Raw genomic sequence first — 17,260 nt, 5'->3', positions numbered from 1 at the left:
ATATCTTCTCTCATGTTACAGCAAACTGGCACAATGAGGTTTAAGGTATTGACCTCCCTGGTGCCTTTTGCATGATTAACACGACAGTCCGTTTCAGGATTCTGCCGCAATAGCTGTCGCAAAGTGAGTTTGTCAATTTATACTGCGTTTTAGCAAAAGAAGCACAAATAAATCAGTCAACAAGAGAAATGTAGCCATAACTCAAAATAAATTATGCTCCTTCAAATGAGAAATGGTTAACAATTCAGGCAAAAATAAATCGACAACTCTGTTGCGGTTTGGTAGAACACTATAACCCATCGTATTTTTAACAGTGAATGACAGGAACGGAAACTTACCAAAGAAATTTCTCTCTGGTCTTCATCTGAGTTACATGAAAATAATTCACACCAAACAATGTACCATAGTTTTCGTCCTATGTCTGATCAGAGTGAAGGGATGAACTTCTTCACCACATGTAATTATCTTACACTGTGTTAAAGGTAGATAATTATCTTTTAATATGTTAAAGGTAGACTATATATATTTATAATATAACCTTAATAAGTAGTCTCAATTAGTTTATGACGTAAGGACTATCATATTGTCATAACGTGGTTATCCACACATAAACAGCCATCAAATTTTTTTTCTAATAGAAGAATGCTGCACTTTGCTGCCGATTAGAATTGACCCAATAAAATTCCTTTGTATGTCTGAAGCTGTGAACACATTGACGACTTGCCAACTAGTAGTCAACATCAATATCACTGACAAATTAAAAGATATTTGTAGTAAGAAGATGCACTACCTCACTCTTGTAAAGGGACAGGGACAGAAAGATGGTACTCTATTTCCTGTACTTTTTCATATATCAAAGATAAATGAAGTGTAAATATAAAATCCTTTGGTAAGTTTTAGTCCCAGTGATACACTGGGTTACAGGTTTCCCATGGAATTGTAACAGAATTGGCGATTTATTTTCGTCTGACTCCTTAAACTATCTTTTTTTCAGAACTATTATCAGTGACAACTTTTGAGTAACTCATACGGTATACTCCTCACAATGCCACTTTACATTTTACTTCTGTCACCAAACCAAAACAGAAATTGAAGAAAATTAAAGAATATAAGTATTGAGACAACAGGGGTATGGCCCCAAAGTACCGTTATCCGAGATGGCGGCGATGACATCATTCAAGATGGTGGCGATGACGTCATTCAAGATGGCAGATTTTGGAGGGAAATTTGAATTTTGGCGGGAAAGTGCCACGGCCCCCTCTCCCAGAAAAAGGGAAGGAAGTTCAAACTCCAACATGATAATGCGTCACACTTAGGAAAATGGCGAGAAAAATGGACTTTTCTTTATTATGTGACCAATTTCAAGCGTGTGTATTCGCCACTGGATCTGGACTCCAACTGACTTAGTTCATATCGTCACCACCAGAGTGTGTCACCGTGATATCAGACCATGACGCAAGTACCGTTATTCAAGGTGGCTGCACCCAGTGTGTTCACCGCGAGCTCCATAGCCTAACTGACTTAGTTCATATCGTGCCCACCAGAGGGCGCTACCATGAAGTCTCATGATGACAAAAAGATCGTCTGCTCTCTCTTGTGCGTTCGCGCTACAACCGGACACGCGCTATGCCACTACCCACTGATCCGTGGGCGTCCGACCGCTTATGTCACACAACTGCAGCTGCCACCTCCATACACGCGCCGGACATAGTCTTCTGTAAATATGCTAACTAAAACAACACTCACATCGTGCATCTAATCTATCAATTACCTAAGTACTTAATCTCATTTCAATTTTAATCATATTCAATGAGTCAATTTACAATTTCAATTCTCGATGATCAAATAAGAAGTTCCACGTTGTCCCACTATCAGCGTGGTATTTGTTGTATCCTAGCCAGTACTGCCACCCGAGCCCGCTGCCAAAAGGTTGGCAGCATCAAAGTCCGGACGCCGTCCGCATAAGCAGCGCCAGCGAGACAGGAAATCGCCGCAAGTCTGCGCGCGCCACCGCTGGCTTCTGGTTTCTTAAGCGCTGGAGTCGCGAGCGCTAGGACAGTTCTGTATTCGCCGCTCAGTTGTATACTCGCCACCGAATTGTGTACTTGCTAGTCAGTTGTGTGTTCATCGCAGCAGAGTTGTTGTTTGTCGTCAGCCGACGCTGACCTAGCCGCTCCGACTCGAACTAGACAGATCTCTGCAGACACGGAGTTCACTACTGTGTTTCTGTATCTTCGTTAATAAAGATAAGTACCGACTTTTATTTAATCAGAGTGTTTGGGTTTTCATCTTTCTGTTCACTGTTCCAGCGGACCGGTCGGCCCGCTATTAAAAGTGTGGCGGTGACTTCGTAAGCCGTTTCTACAGCGAATTGTTTGTCGCTACGAACGCCGCCACAAAAGTATTCATTCATGACCTAGCACCCCCCCCCCCCACCCCTAGAATGCTGCACTCCTATTGGCCATGTGATTCCACTTCATATGGACATGAAAATGTGTCTACTATACTTTCAACTACCTAGTGTCAACTATTTTTCAAGGTCCAGACCTCCGCCTCTTCCTAGGAACCACCGCTTAGTTTGAATTCTGGCAGTAAAGAAAGGTCAATTGCGCTTTCAGCACTAACCTAAGAAAATTGTTGCAAACGAAGCTCACTGCCACTAACCTAAGCCTCCAGGTTGCAACCTCTTACAAGGGAACCTCCCCATCGCACCCCCCTCAGATTTAGTTATAAGTTGGCACAGGGATAGGCCTTGGAAAACTGAACACAGATCAATCGAGAAAACAGGAAGAAGTTGTGTGGAACTATGAAAAAAATAAGCAAAATATACAAACTGAGTAGGCCACGCGCAAGGTATGCAACATCTAGGAGAGTATCAGCTTGCGAGCGCCATGGTCCCGTGATTAGCGTGAGCAACTGCGGAACGAGAGGTCTTTGGTTCAAATCTACCCACGAGTGAAAAGTTTAATTTTTTATTTTCAGAGAATTATTAAAGTTCAGGCACTCACACATAATCAACTTCGCTCTCCAAAATTCCAGGATATGTTTAGATTTGCTTGGACATATGCAGGATTTGACGGTCTACACACGGAAACATTTGAAAACGTAAAAAAACATATGTTTTGACAGAGCACAGGGAAAACTGTGCGACTGTGAAACTGTTGCATTCATTTGTTGCAGTTTATGTGACAAACTCTTATGTTTTCATCACTTTTTTGGGAGTGATTATCACATCCACAAGAAAACCTAAATCGGGCAAGGTAGAAGAATCTTTTTACCCATTCGACAAGTGTGCAACTTAGGTGGGTCGACAACATATTCCTGTCATGTGACGCACATGCCGTCACCAGTGTCGTATAGAATATATCAGACGTGTTTTCCTGTGGAGGAATCGGTTGACCTATGACCGTGCGATCAAATGTTTTCGGTTCCTATTGGAGAGGCACGTCCTTTCGTCTACTAATCGCACGGTTTTGAGGTGCGGTCGCAAAACACAGACACTTAACTTATTACAGTGAACAGAGACGTCAATGAATGAACGGACAGATCGTAACTTTGCGAAAATAAAGAAAGTAAAATTTTCACCCGATGGAGGATTCGAACCAAGGACCTCTCAGTTCGCAGCTGCTTACTCTAACCACGAGACCACAGCGCTCCTCAGCTGAAATTGTCCTTGATGTTGCCTATCTTACACATGGACTACTCAGTTTGTATATTTTGCTTATTTTTTCATAGTTTGTAACACGTATGTTGTGCGGCAGCGATGCTGAGGCATTGTAGCATCTGTGACCAGAGAGTATGCGCTTGACCACGCGAGTGTTGCGAGCGGTTCTCAGTACTCAGTCTGTCGTTGCAAGTCTGTAGCTGTGTCTAGTGGAGAGCAGTACGCTAGTAGTCGTCATGCAGAGCGGTCGGTCAGTGGTGGCAGCCGAGTGGGGTTGCGTGATGTGGTGAGGCGACAACACTGGTCAAGATGCTCAATGAGGTATACTGTTAATTAAGATAATCATCGGATAATGTAAAGTTTATTTTCAACAAGTGCCCCCAATAATAACTTTGATTTAAAAGAAATTTTAGAAACAATCATTCAAATTTCCTTCCAATTCCTTTTAACAAAGATTCTCAAAAAAGGCACTTGCAAAGCTATTCGTCCAAGCGGCAGCCAACAATAAGAGCAGAATTTTGACATGCAGTTTCACTAAGGTAAGAAATTTATTCTCGTTTCGCACAGGGCAAACACCGACATTTCGGTTTAATTGAGTTTTGGTTATTACTGTAGTTTCATTGTCATGGGATTAGCGTTCATTATTTTGTGGGAACTTATATTTGAGGCAGATAGCGAGCTTTTATTTAATTGTCTTTGCCATTAATATTTTTGTGGGAGCTTACATTTAGCTCTGGTTCCATTTCAGTTTGAGTAAGATATTGTCTTTCAAAAGTCTTGTGGGGAGGTTACACTTGGCGACACCCAGTCCAGGATCGTATTTCGTGTGAATCTTTTGTAAAACAGTCAGATATCTGCTCTTATTGCTTAAATATAATTATAATTTGGCGCAACGCTTTTATTAATTTGTGACTTTCTTTCCTTAGATCATCGGCAATTCGTTGCTCTGTTGAATTTGTGTGTTGTTTTTGCATTGTGATTATTTCTTTTGTGAATATTTTGTCTGTTGTAAAAATGCCGCGAAAGACTGTGAATAGTGTATCGCGAGGTATTGTGAATGAAATCACCGATTCGAACAACTCTACCGATAGGACAAGTGACACGCAGTGTAATGATGACAATCCTGCGTTCACTAACAGTCAGTGCGTTCCAACCACTAATGATGACTTTTGTCTTAATGATGAACAAACGAACTCGGTTATGTCCTCTGTTGGTTTGACGACAATCGATGACGCGGGGAGCTCTATTGTAATGAGCGCTGCCCAGCCTAACACGACCGGTTCACTAAATTCAAGTAACGTTCAGGCAAATATTTCAAATGAAAATGAACGGGACACAGAAAGTACGCCGGATTTATTTAATTCCGAAATAGTGAGTGACAATGTATATCCGACTGAGAAACCTTTTTGCACATCTCAAAATAACCAAATGGTTACAGAAAGCGAAACAATTCCAGATCCACCATTAAATAGCACAGAGAATAGAAATGCTAATTCTGTATCGGATCCAATTGTGGCACTATTGCTGCAACGAGTTAACCAAATTCTTGAAGAGAACAAACAACAGAATGAAAATCTCAAACAACAGTTAAATGAAAAATTAGACAAACAGAGTGAAAAATTAGACCATAATGATGTAAATTTCAGACAACTTAGAGAACAGAACAAACAAGATAACGAAAATCTCAAACAACAGTTAAATGAAAAATTAGACAAACAGAGTGAAAAATTAGACAACAATTCCAGACAGCTTAGTGAACAAATTAGAGCCGTTGCCGCGCAGTGTCACGACACTAAGGAACAGTTACGCGAGGAAATTGAAGCTTGTTCAAAAAAAAGTAGCGAAGAAATTAAGTCTGTTGCTCAGGAATTAAAAGAAATGCAAACAGCTACAACCGAAACACTTAGAGCGGAAATTAGCGGAGTCGCTAAACAATGCTCCGAAAAAGCTACACAATTACGCGACGAGTTTAAAACAATGACAGCAGAACTTTCGCGCACAGTGGATGAAAAGATTGATGCGAAGTTCGAACAACAGAACACACAGATTAACGAACGCCTTAGTCTTCACATACAGAACAGTGATACGCGTTTCCGCAAATTTATTGAAGATCAAAATCAAGTAAAACGTCAAGTCATGGAAACAATCACTGCTCAGAGACAGGAAGACAAACGTAAAATGTTTGCGAAGGCAAAAACGTATGTAGACAACAATATTGCTACAGTGTCGGATAAAATTAATACCATCGAACAGTCAAACACAGAATTACGTGACGAAATTTCTGATCTGAAATTGAAAACAGACACATACACAACCGACTTTCAAACAGTGACCGACAGACTCGAACAATTAGAATTAACACAGGATTCCGATGTTACAAAACTGAACGAAACTACAAGTAAATTGCAAAAACAGATTAAGGCCACTGACACTAAAACCGATGATCAGGTTAAAATACTGACTGAAAAATGTGAAGAATTGGCCAGTCGTATTGACGTCATCGAAAGTACTAATGACAATAAATCAGACGATACTACACCGGTTTCATTTAATCAAACACCGGAATTTCAAAATTTACAGCAGACGATTAATGAGATTGATTCGTCTAATAACACCTTGCATAGAAAATTGTCAAGTTTACAGCAGGAGGTAACACAGATAAAAAACATTTCAGTTAATAACACATCACAGCAGACGCCACTTTTCGAACATTTGCCAGACTCACGCAGCGCGTGTAATTTGGGTAATCTACAGAGAGTACGGGACTTAGATTCCGGACAACCACAGTTCAACAGATTTTCTTACAACCCTGAACCTGTTCCGTCACACAGAGACGATAACTTCGATTACAAACATTTTCTGTCAGTGAGAAAGTTTAAAGTGTTTAAAAACGACAGAACACAGATTCACCCGGTAGATTGGATCCAACAATTTAGCTTTGCTTTTCCACCGACTTGGCCTGTAACGCATAAACTTGAATTTATTTGCAGCTTTTTGGAAGGCGAACCGGCAACTCGTATGAGGCCGATCGCGAGGCAATGTTATTCAGTGGAAGAGTTTCAGAATGCGTTTCTATCTGCGTATTGGTCAAAGACGACACAGCGCGGAATTAAAGATCAGTTAATTAGCTTACCAAATTATGAGAACACGAATTTTTCCAGTGTGACGCAATTTTTTGAGCACATGGTGCAACAGAACCAGTACCTAAGTGAACCGTACAGTGAATCTGCACTTATTCAATTATGTATCTCTAAGCTACCGCGATCATTAAGAGTTTCACTTTTAACCGGCCAGCAAAAAGAAAATATTTCAGCATTCAGAGATCTGTTACAGCTGTTGGAGGTACAACAATCTGATTATTCTTTTGTGAACAAAAATTCTTCGTATAACAACGAAAGCCAACAGACGTACGGCAATTATGATCAAACACGTAATTTCAATAGGAGAAGTAACAGGCGCTTTAGGACCGACAACCAGCAAAATTTTAACAGCAGACAAAATTCACATTATCAACATCATCAAAACTTTCAGCAACAGGAGCCACCTTTTAGTAACAATAGACGTTTTGCACCACAACAGCATGAAGGTCAGCCGGTTAGCGTACCTAACCAACAATGGAATGCACAAGGTCAACCAGGCTTTACTGTTTCACCGCGTGCACGTGTAGTCCCTGATACAACAAATAGTAACGCACGGCAACAAGGAAACAACTACGTACAAAGAAGACAGTATTTTAATTCCTATCGCAATGCACCGTATAGGAATAACTATCACGACAGACGTGAAAATGACGAGCAAAATTATCAACGTACATATAATAATAGTCGATCTTACCAGCAACAAAATCATCAGCAACAACATATTCTAGTAAATGAACCCGACAGTAGGTATCATCCAGAGCGTAATGCGTCTGGAAGAAGTAATAGAACTGTTCAAATCGTAGAAATGCCACAACGTCCTCCTGACAATAATAACACGTCAGATAGAATCTGACTAAATACTGTACAGGACGCATCTTCCAATAACACAAGCACTAGTTTTGACACGCAAAATGTTGTTCACGAGAATGTAATTACGTTTGACGACATCAGAGACACTCTTTTGCAGGAAAAACCAATTGTTCAGAAAACCATTTCACATCCTGTCATCGAAATTAAAATAGGTTCATCGAAATTTTCAGCAGTAATTGATTCTGGGTCACCTATGTCAGTCATTAATGAGAAGACTTTTAACGAGTGTAACAAAGAGAATACGTATCCCACATTACCTTTAGGCAAAACCAAAGTGAAAGGAGCAGTATCGAGTAAAGGAGTGGATGTAAAATTACAGACGCATTTATCATTTTGTATTGGAGGTCATACTTTTCATTCAAATTTTTGGATTGTTCCCTTATTGACAACAGACGTTATTTTAGGTACTAACTTTCTCGTACAACACGACGCAGTGGTTGATTTTCAAAATTCTTATTTAATGTTGAAAGACGAAAATGTACAATTAGCTTTAGAGTTTCAGCACTCATTATCGACAGAAGAGGAAACAATTAACCGCACAGAGGTCATTTCAGTATCACGTAACATAGACTGTAATCCCACATTGTTCACGGATACGTACGTACACAACTATAATACTCCAGACGAAACTGACTACGACGTAATACAGATGATTTCTGATAAAGTTAAACAAAGCAGTGCAAATACAGACGATGAACGAACGCAATTACACAAAATTCTTTTACAGCAAGCTCCAGTTTTCGACAACATTCCTGGTACTATGTCCGGTTTTATGTATGAATTTCAAGTCAAACAGCACGACACATTTAAAGCTAAGCATTATCCTATTCCGTATATCCATAGGGAACAAGTCAAAAAGGAATTGCAAGACATGCTCGATCAAGGAATTATTGAACCAGCAGTTAGTCCGTACATAAACCCGCTGCATATTGTTAAGAAAAAAGATGGCTCACTTCGCCTTGTACTTGATTCACGTCACATTAATGACATTATTATTAATGAAACAGATCGACCACAGACTTTAGAGGAACTTTTACAGAAATTTCACGGTACAGCTATTTATTCTACACTAGATTTGAAATCGGGATTTTGGCAAATTCAACTTCATCCGAATTGCAGAAAGTACACAGCTTTTCTCTGTTTTGGTGACTGTTATCAGTTTTGCAAATTACCATTCGGCTTAACTATTTCCTCTGCAGCTTTTATTCGCGGTTTAAACACAATACTTCCGACAGAACTTAAAGATAGAATCACGACGTACGTAGATGACATTCTAATCGCAGAAGCTAACTGGTCTGAACACAATCTGATTCTTGAACGACTGTTGCAAACTTTCCATGCACAAGGACTTACAGTTAACCTCAGTAAATCGCATTTTGGCAAAACTTCTATAAAATTTCTTGGACACGTAATTTCAGCAAAAGGCATTGCGCCTGATCCAGAAAAACTTCAAGCTCTACGTGACATTACTGTTCCTACAACGAAGAAACAATTACGCAGTTTTTTGGGTTTAATTAACTTTTTTCGCAAATTTATTCATCACTCTGCTTTAGACACGCCTAGATTATGCCAATTAACAGGTAAAAATACTATTTGGTCTTGGGATAAACAAGCACATTCTGAATTCGTGAACCTGAAAGATGCTTTGTTGAATGCTCCACTTTTATCGCACCCAGATCTTAGCAGAAATTTTTCTATTGCCACCGACAGTTCCAACACAGCTTTAGGCGTACATATTTTTCAGGAAATTGAAGAAGATGGTACAACAGTAATTAAAAACATCGCATTTGCAAGTCGCATACTGTCGCCTGCTGAACGAAATTATTCCGTCACAGAATTGGAAACGTTATGTGTTGTATGGGCTTTTACGAGATTTAGGCATTTTCTTTATGGAAGACACACCACAGTTTACACAGATCACAGAGCTATTCAATTTTTACTTTCGGCAAAATTCACTCACGACAGACTAAGCAGATGGAAATTATATTTACAGGAATTTAATTTTACAATAGTTCACATTCCCGGCACACAAAATGTAATAGCAGACGCATTATCCCGTTCTCTCAGCAACAATCAGCAAGACGTCGCAACCAACTTCTGCAAAGCAAATTTCAGCATCATGTACATTCAGCAAGTCGCATTTGAAAATTTTATTTCATCGTCATTACAGGACATAGCACGAGAGCAAAGCAAAGACAATGTGTGGAAAGAAATTAAACACCTTTGGCAAGACAAGAATAATGTTACGATTAGAAACCACTACACTGTACGCAATGACATTCTGTTTCGCCGCTCTCATCCAGACAGCAGCAATTGGTTATTATGCATTCCTGACGAACTGATTAACAAATTAATCTGGTACACTCATTTAAGTTATGCACATTACGGAGCTAGAAAATGTTTTCTTATACTGAGACAGAACTGTTATTTTTCGAACATGGAAAAACGTATACGACGAGTTTTAGCGTCATGTAAAATTTGCCAGAAAGCTAAGTCTGACACCACTTCACACATTCCTCCATTATATCCCATTGTACCTGTTAAATTAAGACATATGGCCGCAGTAGACATTTTTGGTCCAATTCCGAGAACTAACAGAGGTTTTTGCTACATCTTTGTCGCTGTTGAACTCACTTCAAAATTTGTTACTTTCACTCCGTTACGCAAAGCTACTGCTAAAACTGTTTCGAAAGCATTTGTAAAGCATTTTCTATTTCATGTAGGGCATGTGAAGAAAGTAATTTCTGACAATGGATCACAATTTCGATCTGTCATATGGACACGCATGTTACGAGCTAGAAACATTTCTCCGATCTATATATCCAAGTACCATGCTTCTTCGAACCCCTGTGAACGAATAATGAAAGAAATTGGTAAACTGTGTAGAATATACTGCCACAATAGACATATCAATTGGGACACACACATACACTCATTCCAAGATGTAATTAATTCCATTCCAAATGAATCCACTATGCTATCTCCGTATGTTATACTGAAAAACGTTGAACCATCTAACAAAATCACAGAATTAGTAACATTTCCTACATCTCGTCGATTACGACACCACGAAATAATTGACATTGCGCTGAACAACATCAAACGTGCCGCAGAGCGCCGGAGAAGACAGCAAAAACAGGTTTGTAGACGCCGAGACTTTCACGTTGGACAGAAGATTTTAGTACGTACGCATTATTTATCCAGCAAATTAAAAGGTAGGTGCAGTAAATTTGAACTTCTATACGCAGGTCCATATCGGATTCGTAGCATTCCTCACCCCAATGTTGTACACGTCGAAACTCTGAGAACTAGAAAATCGAAAGGCAATCACCATATCTCCAATGTTAAAGCGTTTATTGAATGAACATACATAATGAGTTATCACACTCTAATACATTTTCCAGATATTTATGTGAATAATTACTGATGATGACTATCGTACTTTTCTTGGCAAGTGCCCGCCAAGGTAAGGCTAGCAGGTCGCTTTTCTTGTCGTTACATATCAGACCGTGCACATTTTTTCAGATGAACTTATACATTTTATGACCACTTATGCAAGTATAATTATATGACTAATTACTGATGATGACTATCGTATTTTTCTTGGCAAGTGCCCGGCAAGGTAAGGTTAGCAGGTCGCTTTTCTTGTCGTTACACATCAGACTGTGCACATTCTTCATTTTTTTTGTGCGTATGATTGTTTTCCTGTTTTGTTTATATGTACTGTGAACTAGTTAAGGTGTAACACACACCATTTGACTTTGACATTTTTTGCCATATGATATCTCAACATTGTGACTGTTTTACATTTTCCTTTTTTATGCTGTATGCTTAATTGTTCTCTGTACACTTTGCCTTTGAACACTGTCTATGCTTTTGACATATTACGTTTTTCTGTCATGTTATGCTGTATGCTTAATTGTTCTCTGTACACTTTGCCTTTGAACACTGTCTATGCTTTTGACATATTACGTTTTTCTGTCATGTTATGCTGTATGCTTAATTATGTCACCATTAACCAGTCATTATTTAATGGGTATATGATTTAAATGCAAGACATTAATCTTTGTTCATCAGTTTCAGAAAGAAATGATGCGTGAAGGAAATAAATTAAACGGAAATGGGAATTTTAACTATGGAATAGACGAAAGAAGATACAAAACGTTATGAGGACGAGTAAATGGATCAGAATTAACGAACATTAACAAGAATATACTATACACATCGCAGAATAGCAGTCTTAACTAATTTTTTCTTTCAGAATACAAAGCGATTGATGCAAGCTGTCAGACAGAACTACACATTTTAGTTTTAAGTGATGAAATATGCTAGAGATAAGGAATAGTTGTGTAATGAATAATGAAGTGATTTTTTGCAGATGATAATTAATGCTGAAGAAGAATAATGATGAAGAATATGGTACTATGAATAATGAAGCGTTTCTTTACAGGTGATGATAATGAAGTTATGCTACTATGGATAATGAAGTTTTTTCTTTACAGATGAGGAAAATGCTGAAGTTATGTATTTATGCTATGTAGTTATTTAAGTATTTGTTGCAGTTTGCTTTGACAGCAGGTGTTATATTGCGTAGTAGGATGACTGAAGGTTTTGGAAAGGACAGCTATGGAACACATTTTTTATACACATTTCACTTCCTGTTAATTCGAAGTTCACTACTTTTCAGCATAGTCTGCGTTTCTTCTTTCAGCTCAATAATCCATTTTGTATTTTTTCTAGGAGAAGCTTTTCATGATACTTACTAAACTTGTTACTTATTATACCTGTTCTAGTACTTGCATTTTATTTTTTTACCCATTTGTGTCTATCGTTACAAATGTGATCACATATACTACCTTGTGTCACAACCTTGGTACAGCTGACTCATGACGAATGACGTTACACATTCTTCATTTATATGAACAACCTAGAAGCAATTTTTTTCCTCTTTTTTTTTTCTTCTTGCTTTCCCGTATAATTAGCTAAAGCAATGTATTGCTAGCACAAAAACAAAATGTATCACCAGTCTCATATAATGTCACTAATTTATGACATAATTAGATAATCGATGGCCACTGAATGCCAATAATTAGTGTCACATAATGAACTATGTATTAATTGTCATTAATTAGCTCTTGTTTTTAATAATGATTTTCGTAAATGGCCACTGAGTGCCAATAATTAGTGTCACTGAAATATGTATTAATTATGCCATTAATTAGCTCTTGTTTTTAATAATGATTTTCGTAAATGGCCACTGAGTGCCAATAATTAGTGTCACTTACTGAAATATGTATTAATTGTCATTAATTAACTACTGTATTTAATTTTTACTTCATGTCTTCAATAATAGGCCACTGAGTGCCAATAATTAGTGTCACATAATGAACTATGTATTAATTGTCATTAATTAGGTATTGTATTCAATTTTGAGTTCATGTCTTTAATAATAGGCCACTGAGTGCCAATAATTACTTGTAAATATGTCATTTGAATGAGGAAAGATGTTTTGTAATACTCCATACTTGATGGCCACTGATTGCCACTCTTGTCTGTAAATTAATTAATGAACATTTTTCTGTAATACTACATTCATGGTACAGAAATGTTCAATAACTGAGCTATGTATGCCGCATACTACTTATGTAATCACCTATTAAGAATTGTCTGTTAGTTAATGTCCTTTAACTTCTGAGCTAACTACCCTGAATTACTGTAATATCCATTTGTCCTATACATCCTCCTAATCATGGAGCACTATATTTGGTTTTTGCACTAATTCTACGTTGGTGTGCCGCCTCTTAAAAGCGTGGTGTTGACACGACATGCTGTCCACCACTGTAGGCGAAGAAACTACTTATGTAATCACTAATCAAGACTTTGTTATGGAGCACTGTGTGCCGCCTCTTAAGAGCGTGGTGTTGACACGACATGCTGTCCACCACCGTAAGCGATGAAGACGTTATTCTGGTCCCACTGTTTGGTGTACCTGGTATACTGCCAAATGATAGCATGGAATACTACTACGACGTTTCAGTGTCGTGATACGCTGATAAATACTTCTGAGAACGGAACTGCAGATTGTATCACTTAGTATTGTGATTCTGTGGAAAGAAATGGACTTTCAGTGCAGCTGTGTGCAAACTAAAGTGCTACAACCATGATGCAATCCTTCCTTTCCTATCCTAATAATGAAAATCATTTTAGCTAGCATCATTTATGTTCATGGCCTATACATTTTTTCGATTTATTGAACTCCAGTGCGAGTACACTTGTGTCACTTATCGACATGATTTTTTGCCATTATGTTTATTTATTGTGAAAATACTAAAGACATTTTTCGATTTGCTCTGAAGTGCAGTATGTGTGCACTCTTGTCATCTATATTGTATATACTTTTTGTGATTTGATGATTTTTTCTACTCTTGCGTTTATTTGTTATAAAAATGTTCAAAAGTTTTCAGTGCATGTGCACTTATGTGAATATGTTTTCAACTGAACTACAGTGCCTGTGCACTCTTCTCAATTTTCGATATGATTTGTGTTCATTCTGTACACTTTTTATGATTTATGTCATTTGTTACTCATTGTATATACATTTCGTCTTTTGCTGATATGTTCTCCACTACAGTGCATGTGCACTCATGTCACTTGTCAACATGATTTTGTTCTGAACATGCTACAGAATCTTACAGTGCGTGTACACTTTGTTATTTGTCAAATAACTTGTATATACATACGCTCTCTACTCATTGTACTTATATTTTGTCTTGTCTGTAATGTTTTGTAATCGGTGCATGCGCACAACATTTAATTCATGTGATACATCTAAATATTTTGTAAATGTTAATTAATTAAAAAAAAAAAAAAATTTGTTACGATGGCAAGTCCAAATGACTCACCATCGCTGCCAAATTTTTTGCCCCCCAGTGGAGGGTTATGTAACACGTATGTTGTGCGGCAGCGATGCTGAGGCATTGTAGCATCTGTGACCAGAGAGTATGCGCTTGACCACGCGAGTGTTGCGAGCGGTTCTCAGTACTCAGTCTGTCGTTGCAAGTCTGTAGCTGTGTCTAGTGGAGAGCAGTACGCTAGTAGTCGTCATGCAGAGCGGTCGGTCAGTGGTGGCAGCCGAGTGGGGTTGCGTGATGTGGTGAGGCGACAACACTGGTCAAGATGCTCAATGAGGTATACTGTTAATTAAGATAATCATCGGATAATGTAAAGTTTATTTTCAACAAGTGCCCCCAATAATAACTTTGATTTAAAAGAAATTTTAGAAACAATCATTCAAATTTCCTTCCAATTCCTTTTAACAAAGATTCTCAAAAAAGGCACTTGCAAAGCTATTCGTCCAAGTGGCAGCCAACAATAAGAGCAGAATTTTGACATGCAGTTTCACTAAGGTAAGAAATTTATTCTCGTTTCGCACAGGGCAAACACCGACATTTCGGTTTAATTGAGTTTTGGTTATTACTGTAGTTTCATTGTCATGGGATTAGCGTTCATTATTTTGTGGGAACTTATATTTGAGGCAGATAGCGAGCTTTTATTTAATTGTCTTTGCCATTAATATTTTTGTGGGAGCTTACATTTAGCTCTGGTTCCATTTCAGTTTGAGTAAGATATTGTCTTTCAAAAGTCTTGTGGGGAGGTTACAAGTTTCACACAACTTCTTCCTGTTTTCTCGATTGATCTGTGTTCAGTTTTTCAAGGCCTATCCACTGCGTCAATTTATAACTAAATCTGAGGGGGGTGCGATGGGGAGGTTCCCTTGTTAGTAGGGGTTGCTGGTAAAAGGACTCAGCCCGCACTAGGCTGATGGAGAGAGGAAGGAATGTACTTTATTTATTTGGGAGCAATTTATTTAGGGATGGAGTATACGTATCACAGAACACATGCTCTGACATGCCCCACAGCATACAGACCTGAAAACTACTCCTACATGACTCATCTATAATGCTCCACACACACTTGCTAATTGTAAACCATCAAAAATAACTCAATGCACAACCTACAGACAAGCAAACCACTCGTAAATAATGCAAAGCATTTACGTCCAGATAGCCAAACAACTCTTCAATTGTCAAAATAATAATATATCGAAAAGACTCCACTTGCTAATCGTCAAATTTCGAAATAATACACCAGCCTTTATTTAAAGAATTAGAGGCAGCACCACCACCAAGTGTATTCGCCAATGAGTCCAGAGCCCAACTGATTTAGTTCGTATCTATGCCACTAGAGGACGCTGTAGTAACGTCAGGTGATGACGCAAGTACCGTAATCTAAGATGGCGCCAACTAGCGGGTTCACCACGAGCTCCAGACCCCAACTGTCTTAGTACATTTCGTCGCCGCCAGAGGACGCCTCTGATGATGCAAGTACAATTATCCGAGATGGCGGCAAACTGTGTGTTCTCCACGAGGTCTAATACTCAGTACCACCAACAGAGGACGCTGTCGTCATTTTCATGAAGCAAACTAAGATGGTGAGGGAAAATAGTGGGAAAATGACTCAGCCTGCTCTGGGCTGCTGGGGAGAGTAAGGATTGACTGCACTCTATTTTGAAACAACTTATTTAACGATAGAGTATATCTATCACACTGATACAAAAGATCCACCCTGATGTGCCTAGGGCCATGTTGAAACAGCCCACAGACACACAACCAACTCGTAATTTCAGTACACAATAGCAAACTGCTCCTAAATAATTCTTCACACTGATGTGTAGACACGCTCAGTACTCGTAAACTGTCCAGATAGCGCATAGCACGAGCCTACAGGGCCCCTCGTGAAATAATGCAATCAACGAGCCGAAGCACAGTCCACCACACCCTGTCCAGCAGAGTACACAGGAGGTAGCGATAAGTGATGCATCTGTCAGATGTCAAACCGCGCACTGGTCCTGCCAGCTTCTGCAAATATGAGGTGGCGGCATCCCCATTCACACGTAACACCTGAAAAATTCCTATTTGCTAGACACTGATGATGATGCGATCGCATGTACGGTCGACGTGGCTGTTGGCTGTCAAAGCACTCACAGACCACCCTTTAGGGCAGCGCGCCTTAACACCCGCGAAGTGAGGCGGCTGCAGCTCGCGTCCCACGTGACCCGTCACAGTTACCGAGCTGGCGTCGTCGAACACCAGTGAAAACTGCATGCTTCTACACAGTCACTAAATACTGTCATAGCATTCCAAAGCCCGTTCACGCCATTCTCATATTCAAAGCATCTCCAGGTGCCACTTGTCTTTACCATTGTAGGCAGAATAGCACAGAGCGTGTTGACACACACATTCAGCCACACGTACCCACCCCAGCTTGACTGACACATCGCCATCTAAAACATTCTCAATGTTATTCTTACCTCACATGGCTTGGTGAAAAAAAAATATGTCAGCCAAGTCCAGCTCTCCGTAATTTTATAGTGCCCCAAAATAGTTAACGCTCGCTTTCCTGTTGTCTCAGCTTGCATGCGCCAAAATTCCTGCCCTAACAGAACCTGTTTACCAAAATATCACACAATCCAGTCTTCCTCCCGGACAAAACGTGATAGCCTTCCTGCTCTCAACATACACAAATG

The sequence above is a fragment of the Schistocerca nitens genome, chromosome 5 (genome assembly GCF_023898315.1).
Source record: "Schistocerca nitens isolate TAMUIC-IGC-003100 chromosome 5, iqSchNite1.1, whole genome shotgun sequence".
NCBI lineage: Eukaryota > Metazoa > Arthropoda > Insecta > Orthoptera > Acrididae > Schistocerca > Schistocerca nitens.
Note: the sequence above shows the minus strand (reverse complement) of the source record.